This window comes from Gorilla gorilla, chromosome 17 (assembly GCF_029281585.2).
Source record: "Gorilla gorilla gorilla isolate KB3781 chromosome 17, NHGRI_mGorGor1-v2.1_pri, whole genome shotgun sequence".
Lineage (NCBI taxonomy): Eukaryota > Metazoa > Chordata > Mammalia > Primates > Hominidae > Gorilla > Gorilla gorilla.
Window position 1 is genome coordinate 13,289,793 of NC_073241.2, and position 12,035 is coordinate 13,301,827.

The following is a 12,035-nucleotide window of genomic DNA, read 5'->3' on the forward strand; positions in this document are numbered from 1 at the left end:
ATTCCATTCCATTCCATTCCATTCCATTCCATTCCATTCCATTCCGTTCCACTCGGGTTGATTCCATTCTATTCCATTCCATTCCCTTCTATTCCATTCGATATCATTCGATTCCATTCCATCCCATTCCATTCCATTCCATTCCATTCCGTTCTTCTTGGGTTGATTCCATTCCATTCCATTTCATTCCATTCCATTCCATTCCATTTCTTTCGATTCCATTCGATTCCATTCCATTCCATTCCATTCCAATCCATTGCATTCTACTCAGTTTGATTCCATTCCATTCCATTCCATTCCATTCATATCCATTCCATTCCATTCCATTCAATTCCACTCGATTCCATTCCATTCCTTTCCATTCCATTCCAATCCATTCCATTCTACTCGGGTGGATTCCATTCCATTCCATTCGATTCCATTCCATTCCATTCCATTCCATTCCATTCCATTCCATTCCATTCCATTCCATTCGATTCCATTCCATTCCATTCCATGGCATTCCATTCCATTCCATTCCATTCCATTCCATTCCATTCCATTCCGTTCTAGTCGGGTTGATTCCATTCCATTCCATTGCATTCCATTCCATTCCATTCCATTCCATTCCATTGCATTCCATTCCATTCCATTCCATTCCATTCCATTCCATTCCATTCCATTCCATTCCATTCCATTCTATTCCATTCCATTCTACTCCATTGAATTCCATTCCATTCCATTCAATTTCATTCCATTCCATTCCTTTCCAATCCATTTAGTTCTACTCGGGTTGATTCCATTCCATTCCATTCCATTCCATTCCATTCCATTCCATTCCATTCCATTCCATTCCATTCCATTCCATTACTTTCCATTCCATTCCATTCCAATCCATTCCATTCTACTCGGGTTGACTCCATTCCATTCCATTCCACTCCATTCCATTCCGTTATATTCCATTCTATTCCATTCGATTCCGTTCGATTCCATTCCATTCCTTTCCATTCTATTCCATTCCATTCGATTCCATTCCATTCCATTCCATTCCATTCCATTCCATTCCATTCCATTCCATTCCAATCCATTCCATTCTACTCGGGTTGATTCCATTCCATTCCATTCCATTCCAATCCATTCCATTCCATTCCATTCCATTCCATTCCATTCCATTCCATTCCATTCCTTTCTATTCCATTCCATTCCATTCCATTCCATTCCATTCCATTCCATTCCATTCCATTCCATTCCGTTCTACTCGGGTTGATTCCACTCCATTCCATTCCCTTCCATTCCATTCCATTCCATTCCATTCCATTCCTTTCCATTCCAACCCATTCCTTTCTACTAGGGTTGATTCCATTCCATTCCATTCCATTCCATTCCATTCCATTCCATTCCATTCCATTTCATTCCAAACCGTTCCATTCTACTCGGGTTCATCATTCCATTCCATTCCATTCCATTCCATTCCACTCGGGTTCATTCCATTCCATTCCATTCCATTCCATTCCATTCCATTCCATTCCATTCCATTCCATTCCGTTCTACTCAGGTTGATTTCCATTCCATTCCATTCCATTCCATTCCATTCCATTCCATTCCATTCCATTCCATTCCATTCCATTCTATTCCATTCCGTACTACTCGGCTACAATCCATTGAGTTCCGTTCCGTTCCGTTCCGTCCCGACACGTCCCGTCCCGTCCCGTCCCGTCCAGTCCCGTCCCGTCCCGTCCCGTGCCATTGTACTCGGGTTGATTCCATTCCACTCCGTTCCGTTCCTTTCCGTTCCCTTCAATTCAGTTCCACGCGGGTTGATTCAATTCCATTCTATTCTATTCCATTCCATTCCATTCCATTCCATTCCATTCCATTCCATTTTACTCGGGTTGATTCCATGCCGTTCCGTTCCATTCTGTCCCATCCCGACGCGTCCCGTCCCGTCCCGTCCCATTCCGTTCCGTTCTGATCGGGTTGATTCCGTTCCATTCCCTTCCGTTCCTTTCCGTTCCATTCCATTCCGTTACACGCGGGTTGATTCAATTCCATTCTATTACATTGAATTCCATTCCATTCCATTCCATTCCATTCTACTCGGATTGATTGCATTCCATTCCATTCCATTCCAGTCCATTCCAATCCACTCCATTCTACTCGGGTTGATTCCATTCCATTCCATTCCATTCCATTCCATTCCATTCCATTCCATTCCATTGCGTTCCATTCGATTCGATTCCATTCCATTCCATTCCATTCCATTCCAATCCATTCCATTCCTCTTGGGTTCATTCCATTCCATTCCATTCCATTCCATTCGATTCCATTCGATTCCATTCCATTCCATTCCATACCATTCCATTCCATTTTGTTCTACTCGGGTTGATTCCACTCCATTCCATTCCATTCCATTCCATTCCATTCCATTCCATTCCATTCCATTCCATTCCATTCGATTCCATTCTATTCCATTCGATTCCATTCCATTCCATTTCATTTTATTCCAATCCATTCCATTCCATTCTATTCCATGGAATTCCATTCCATTCCATTCCATTCCATTCCATTCCATTCCATTCCATTCCATTTCATTCCATTCCATTCCATTCCATTCCATTCCGTTCTACTCGGGTTGAATCCACTCCATTCCATTCCATTACATTCCATTCCATTCCATTCCATTCCATTCCATTCCACTCGGGTTGAGCATTCCATTCGATTCGATTCCATTCCATTCCATTCCATTCCATTCCATTCCATTCCACTCGGGCTCATTCCATTCCATTCCATTCCATTCCATTCCATTCCATTCCATTCCGTTCTACTCGGGTTGATTTCCATTCCATTCCATTCCATTCCATTCCATTCCATTCCATTCCATTCCATTCCATTCCATTCCATTCCATTCCATTCCATTCCATTCCATTCCATTCCATTCCATTCCTTTCCATTTATTCCATTCCGTTCTACTCGGGTTGATTCCATTGAGTTTGGTTCCGTTCCGTTCCGTCCCGTCCCGTCCCGTCCCGTCCCGTTCCGTTTTACTCGGGTTGATTCCTTTGCATTCCGTTCCGCTCGTTTCCATTCCGTTCCATTCCGTTCAACGCGGGTTGGTTCAATTCCATTCTATTCTATTCTATTCCTTTCCATTCCATTCCATTCTACTCGGGTTGATTCTATGCCGTTCCATTCCGTTCCATTCCGTCCCATTCCGACCCGTCCCATCCCGTCCCGTCCCGTCCCATCCCGTTCCGTTCCACATGGGTTGATTCAATTCCTTTCGGTTACATTGAATTCCATTCCATTCCATTCTACTCGGATTGATTCCATTCCATTCCATTCCATTCCATTCCATTCCATTCCATTCCAATCCATTCCATTCTACTCAGGTTGATTCCATTCCATTCCATTCCATTCCATTCCATTCCATTCCATTCCATTCAGTTTCATTCCATTCCATTCCATTCCATTCCATTCCATTCCATTCCATTCCATTCCATTCCATTCCATTCGATTCCATTCCATTCCATTCCATTCCGTTCTACTCGGGTTGATTCCATTCTATTCCATTCCATTCCGTTCGATTCCATTCGATTCCATTCGATTCCGCTCCATTCCATTCCATTCCCTTCCATTCCATTCTATTCCATTGAATTCCATTCCATTGCATTCCATTCCATTCCATTCCATTCCATTCCATTCCGTTCTACTCTGATTGACTCCATTCCATTCCATTCGATTCCATTCCATTCCATTCCATTCCATTCCAATACATTCCATTCTACTCTGGTTGATTCCATTCCATTCCATTCCATTCCATTCCATTCCATTCCATTCCATTCGTCTCCATTCGATTCCATTCGATTCCATTCCATTCTATTCCATTGAATTCCATTCCATTCCATTCCATTCCATTCCATTCTATTCCATTCCATTCCATTCCATTCCGTTCTACTCGGGTTGATTCCATTCCATTCCATTCCATTCCATTCCACTCCATTCCATTCGATTCCATTCGATTCCATTCCATTCCATTCCATTCCATTCCAATCCATTCCATTCTACTCGGGTTGATTCCATTCCATTCCATTCCATTCCATTCCATTCCATTCCATTGAATTCCATTCGATTCCATTGGATTCCATTCCATTTGATTCCATTCGATATCATTCGATTCCATTCCATCCCATTCCATTCCATTCCATTCCATTCCGTTCTACTCGGGTTGATTCCATTCCATTCCATTTCATTCCATTCCATTCCATTCCATTCCATTTCATTCCATTCCATTCCATTCCATTCCATTCGATTCCATTCGATTCCATTCCATTCCATTCCATTCCAATCCATTCCATTCTACTCGGGTTGATTCCATTCCATTCCATTCCATTCCATTCCATTCCATTCCATTCCATTCCATTCCATTCCATTCGATTCCATTCCATTCCATTCCATGGCGTTCCATTCCATTCCATTCCATTCCATTCCATTCCATTCTAGTCGGGTTGATTCCATTCCATTCCATTGCATTCCATTCCATTCCATTGCATTCCATTCCATTCCATTCCATTCCATTCCATTCCATTCCATTCCATTCCATTCCATTCCATTCCATTGCATTCCATTCGATTCCATTCGATTCCATTCCATTCCATTCCATTCCATTCCATTCCATTCCATTCCATTCCATTCCATTCCGTTCCACTCGGGTTGATTCCATTCTATTCCATTCCATTCCCTTCTATTCCATTCGATATCATTCGATTCCATTCCATCCCATTCCATTCCATTCCATTCCATTCCGTTCTTCTTGGGTTGATTCCATTCCATTCCATTTCATTCCATTCCATTCCATTCCATTTCTTTCGATTCCATTCGATTCCATTCCATTCCATTCCATTCCAATCCATTGCATTCTACTCATTTTGATTCCATTCCATTCCATTCCATTCCATTCAATTCCATTCCATTCCATTCCATTCCATTCAATTCCACTCGATTCCATTCCATTCCTTTCCATTCCATTCCAATCCATTCCATTCTACTCGGGTGGATTCCATTCCATTCCATTCCATTCCATTCCATTCCATTCCATTCCATTCCATTCCATTCCCTTCCATTCGATTCCATTCCATTCCCTTCCATTCGATTCCATTCCATTCCATTCCATGGCATTCCATTCCATTCCATTCCATTCCATTCCATTCCGTTCTAGTCGGGTTGATTCCATTCCATTCCATTGCATTCCATTCCATTCCATTGCATTCCATTCCATTCCATTCCATTCCATTCCATTCCATTCCATTCCATTCCATTCCATTCTATTCCATTCCATTCTACTCCATTGAATTCCATTCCATTCCATTCCATTCCATTCCATTCCATTCCTTTCCAATCCATTCCATTCCGTTCCACTCGGGTTGATTCCATTCTATTCCATTCCATTCCCTTCTATTCCATTCGATATCATTCGATTCCATTCCATCCCATTCCATTCCATTCCATTCCATTCCGTTCTTCTTGGGTTGATTCCATTCCATTCCATTTCATTCCATTCCATTCCATTCCATTTCTTTCGATTCCATTCGATTCGATTCCATTCCATTCCATTCCAATCCATTGCATTCTACTCAGTTTGATTCCATTCCATTCCATTCCATTCCATTCAATTCCATTCCATTCCATTCCATTCAATTCCACTCGATTCCATTCCATTCCTTTCCATTCCATTCCAATCCATTCCATTCTACTCGGGTGGATTCCATTCCATTCCATTCCATTCCATTCCATTCCATTCCATTCCATTCCATTCAATTCCATTCCCTTCCATTCGATTCCATTCCATTCCATTCCATGGCATTCCATTCCATTCCATTCCATTCCATTCCATTCCGTTCTAGTCGGGTTGACTCCATTCCATTCCATTCCACTCCATTCCATTCCGTTATATTCCATTCTATTCCATTCGATTCCGTTCGGTTCCATTCCATTCCATTCCATTCGATTCCATTCCATTCCATTCCATTCCATTCCATTCCATTCCATTCCATTCCATTCCATTCCATTCCAATCCATTCCATTCTACTCGGGTTGATTCCATTCCATTCCATTCCATTCCAATCCATTCCATTCCATTCCATTCCATTCCATTCCATTCCATTCCATTCCATTCCATTCCATTCCATTCCATTCCATTCCATTCCATTCCATTCCAAACCGTTCCATTCTACTCGGGTTCATCATTCCATTCCATTCCATTCCACTCGGGTTCATTCCATTCCATTCCATTCCATTCCATTCCATTCCATTCCATTCCGTTCTACTCAGGTTGATTTCCATTCCATTCCATTCCATTCCATTCCATTCCATTCCATTCCATTCCATTCCATTCCATTCCATTCCATTACATTCCATTCCATTCCATTCTATTCCATTCCGTTCTACTCGGCTTGAATCCATTGAGTTCCGTTCCGTTCCGTTCCGTCCCGACACGTCCCGTCCCGTCCCGTCCCGTCCCGTCCCGTCCCGTCCCGTGCCGTTGTACTCGGGTTGATTCCATTCCACTCCGTTCCGTTCCTTTCCGTTCCCTTCAATTCAGTTCCACGCGGGTTGATTCAATTCCATTCTATTCTATTCCATTCCATTCCATTCCATTCCATTCCATTCCATTCCATTCCATTTTACTCCGGTTGATTCCATGCCGTTCCGTTCCATTCTGTCCCATCCCGACGCGTCCCGTCCCGTCCCGTCCCATTCCGTTCCGTTCTGATCGGGTTGATTCCGTTCCATTCCCTTCCGTTCCTTTCCGTTCCATTCCATTCCGTTACACGCGGGTTGATTCAATTCCATTCTATTACATTGAATTCCATTCCATTCCATTCCATTCCATTCTACTCGGATTGATTGCATTCCATTCCATTCCATTCCAGTCCATTCCAATCCACTCCATTCTACTCGGGTTGATTCCATTCCATTCCATTCCATTCCATTCCATTCCATTCCATTCCATTCCATTCCATTCCATTCCATTGCGTTCCATTCGATTCGATTCCATTCCATTCCATTCCATTCCATTCCAATCCATTCCATTCTACTTGGGTTCATTCCATTCCATTCCATTCCATTCCATTCCATTCGATTCCATTCGATTCCATTCCATTCCAATCCATACCATTCCATTCCATTCTGTTCTACTCGGGTTGATTCCACTCCATTCCATTCCATTCCATTCCATTCTATTCCATTCCATTCCATTCGATTCCATTCTAGTCCATTCGATTCCATTCCATTCCATTTCATTTTATTCCATTCCATTCCATTCCATTCTATTCCATTGAATTCCATTCCATTCCATTCCATTCCATTCCATTCCATTCCATTCCATTCCATTCCGTTCTAGTCGGGTTGATTCCATTCCATTCCATTGCATTCCATTCCATTCCATTGCATTCCATTCCATTCCATTCCATTCCATTCCATTCCATTCCATTCCATTCCATTCTATTCCATTCCATTCTACTCCATTGAATTCCATTCCATTCCATTCCATTCCATTCCATTCCATTCCTTTCCAATCCATTCCATTCCGTTCCACTCGGGTTGATTCCATTCTATTCCATTCCATTCCCTTCTATTCCATTCGATATCATTCGATTCCATTCCATCCCATTCCATTCCATTCCATTCCATTCCGTTCTTCTTGGGTTGATTCCATTCCATTCCATTTCATTCCATTCCATTCCATTCCATTTCTTTCGATTCCATTCGATTCGATTCCATTCCATTCCATTCCAATCCATTGCATTCTACTCAGTTTGATTCCATTCCATTCCATTCCATTCCATTCAATTCCATTCCATTCCATTCCATTCAATTCCACTCGATTCCATTCCATTCCTTTCCATTCCATTCCAATCCATTCCATTCTACTCGGGTGGATTCCATTCCATTCCATTCCATTCCATTCCATTCCATTCCATTCCATTCAATTCCATTCCCTTCCATTCGATTCCATTCCATTCCATTCCATGGCATTCCATTCCATTCCATTCCATTCCATTCCATTCCGTTCTAGTCGGGTTGACTCCATTCCATTCCATTCCACTCCATTCCATTCCGTTATATTCCATTCTATTCCATTCGATTCCGTTCGGTTCCATTCCATTCCATTCCATTCCATTCCATTCGATTCCATTCCATTCCATTCCATTCCATTCCATTCCATTCCATTCCATTCCATTCCATTCCAATCCATTCCATTCTACTCGGGTTGATTCCATTCCATTCCATTCCATTCCAATCCATTCCATTCCATTCCATTCCATTCCATTCCATTCCATTCCATTCCATTCCATTCCATTCCATTCCATTCCATTCCATTCGATTCCATTCCATTCCATTTCATTCCAAACCGTTCCATTCTACTCGGGTTCATCATTCCATTCCATTCCATTCCTCTCGGGTTCATTCCATTCCATTCCATTCCATTCCATTCCATTCCATTCCATTCCGTTCTACTCAGGTTGATTTCCATTCCATTCCATTCCATTCCATTCCATTCCATTCCATTCCATTCCATTCCATTCCATTCCATTCCATTCTATTCCATTCCGTTCTACTCGGCTTGAATCCATTGAGTTCCGTTCCGTTCCGTTCCGTCCCGACACGTCCCGTCCCGTCCCGTCCCGTCCCGTCCCGTCCCGTCCCGTCCCGTGCCGTTGTACTCGGGTTGATTCCATTCCACTCCGTTCCGTTCCTTTCCGTTCCCTTCAATTCAGTTCCACGCGGGTTGATTCAATTCCATTCTATTCTATTCCATTCCATTCCATTCCATTCCATTCCATTCCATTCCATTCCATTTTACTCCGGTTGATTCCATGCCGTTCCGTTCCATTCTGTCCCATCCCGACGCGTCCCGTCCCGTCCCGTCCCATTCCGTTCCGTTCTGATCGGGTTGATTCCGTTCCATTCCCTTCCGTTCCTTTCCGTTCCATTCCATTCCGTTACACGCGGGTTGATTCAATTCCATTCTATTACATTGAATTCCATTCCATTCCATTCCATTCCATTCTACTCGGATTGATTGCATTCCATTCCATTCCATTCCAGTCCATTCCAATCCACTCCATTCTACTCGGGTTGATTCCATTCCATTCCATTCCATTCCATTCCATTCCATTCCATTCCATTCCATTCCATTCCATTCCATTCCATTGCGTTCCATTCGATTCGATTCCATTCCATTCCATTCCATTCCATTCCAATCCATTCCATTCTACTTGGGTTCATTCCATTCCATTCCATTCCATTCCATTCGATTCCATTCGATTCCATTCCATTCCAATCCATACCATTCCATTCCATTCTGTTCTACTCGGGTTGATTCCACTCCATTCCATTCCATTCCATTCCATTCTATTCCATTCCATTCCATTCGATTCCATTCTATTCCATTCGATTCCATTCCATTCCATTTCATTTTATTCCATTCCATTCCATTCCATTCTATTCCATTGAATTCCATTCCATTCCATTCCATTCCATTCCATTCCATTGCATTCCATTCCATTCCATTCCACTCCGTTCTACTCGGGTTGATTCCACTCCATTCCATTCCATTCCATTCCATTCCATTCCATTCCATTCCATTCCAATCGGGTTGAGCATTCCATTCGATTCCATTCCATTCCATTCCATTCCATTAGATTCCATTCCATTCCATTCCACTCGGGCTCATTCCATTCCATTCCATTCCATTCCATTCCATTCCATTCCATTCCATTCCATTCCATTCCGTTCTACTCGGGTTGATTTCCATTCCATTCCATTCCATTCCATTCCACTCCATTCCATTCCATTCCATTCCATTCCATTCCATTCCTTTCCATTTATTCCATTCCGTTCTACTCGGGTTGATTCCATTGAGTTTGGTTCCGTTCCGTTCCGTCCCGTCCCGTCCCGTCCCGTCCCGTTCCGTTTTACTCGGGTTGATTCCTTTGCATTCCGTTCCGCTCGTTTCCATTCCGTTCCATTCCGTTCCACGCGGGTTGGTTCAATTCCATTCTATTCTATTCTATTCCTTTCCATTCCATTCCATTCTACTCGGGTTGATTCTATGCCGTTCCATTCCGTTCCATTCCGTCCCATTCCGACCCGTCCCATCCCGTCCCGTCCCGTCCCATCCCGTTCCGTTCCACATGGGTTGATTCAATTCCTTTCGGTTACATTGAATTCCATTCCATTCCATTCTACTCGGATTGATTCCATTCCATTCCATTCCATTCCATTCCATTCCATTCCATTCCATTCCATTCCAATCCATTCCATTCTACTCGGGTTGATTCCATTCCATTCCATTCCATTCCATTCCATTCCATTCCATTCCATTCCATTCCATTCCATTCCATTCCATTCAGTTTCATTCCATTCCATTCCATTCCATTCCATTCCATTCCATTCCATTCCATTCGATTCCATTCCATTCCATTCCATTCCGTTCTACTCGGGTTGATTCCATTCTATTCCATTCCATTCCATTCGATTCCATTCGATTCCATTCGATTCCATTCCATTCCATTCCATTCCCTTCCATTCCATTCTATTCCATTGAATTCCATTCCATTGCATTCCATTCCATTCCATTCCATTCCATTCCATTCCATTCCATTCCATTCCATTCCGTTCTACTCTGATTGACTCCATTCCATTCCATTCGATTCCATTCCATTCCATTCCATTCCATTCCATTCCAATACATTCCATTCTACTCTGGTTGATTCCATTCCATTCCATTCCATTCCATTCCATTCCATTCCATTCCATTCCATTCGTCTCCATTCGATTCCATTCGATTCCATTCCATTCTATTCCATTGAATTCCATTCCATTCCATTCCATTCCATTCCATTCTATTCCATTCCATTCCATTCCATTCCGTTCTACTCGGGTTGATTCCATTCCATTCCATTCCATTCGATATCATTCGATTCCATTCCATCCCATTCCATTCCATTCCATTCCATTCCGTTCTACTCGGGTTGATTCCATTCCATTCAATTTCATTCCATTCCATTCCATTTCATTCCATTCCATTCCATTCCATTCCATTCCGTTCCATTCGATTCCATTCCATTCCATTCCATTCCAATCCATTCCATTCTACTCGGGTTGATTCCATTCCATTCCATTCCATTCCATTCCATTCCATTCCATTCCATTCCATTCGATTCCACTCGATTCCATTCCATTCTTTCCATTCCATTCCAATCCATTCCATTCTAATTGGGTGGATTCCATTCCATTCCATTCCATTCCATTCCATTCCATTCCATTCCATTCCATTCCATTTGATTCCATTCCATTCCATTCCATTCCATTCCATTCCATTTCATTCCATTCCTTTCCATTCCAATCCGTTCTAGTCGGGTTGATTCCATTCTATTCCATTCCATTCCATTCCATTCCATTCCATTCCATTCCATTCCATTCTATTCCATTCCATTCTACTCCATTGAATTCCATTCCATTCCATTCTATTCCATTCCATTCCATTCCTTTCCATTCCATTTAGTTCTACTCTGGTTGATTCCATTCCATTCCATTCCATTCCATTCCATTCCATTCCATTCCATTCCATTCCATTACTTTCCATTCCATTCCATTCCAATCCATTCCATTCTACTCGGGTTGACTCCATTCCATTCCATTCCATTCCATTATATTCCATTCCATTCCATTCGATTCCGTTCGATTCCATTCCATTCCATTCCATTCCATTCGATTCCCTTCCATTCCATTCGATTCGATTCCATTCCATTCCATTCCATTCCATTCCATTCCATTCCATTCCATTCCAATCCATTCCATTCTGCACGGGTTGATTATATTCCATTCCATTCCATTCCATTCCATTCCATTCCATTCCATTCCATTCCTTTTGATTCCATTCCATTCCATTAAATTCCATTCCATTCCATTCCATTCCATTCCATTCCATTCCATTCCATTCCGTTCTACTCGGGTTGATTCCACTCCATTCCATTCCATTCCATTCCATT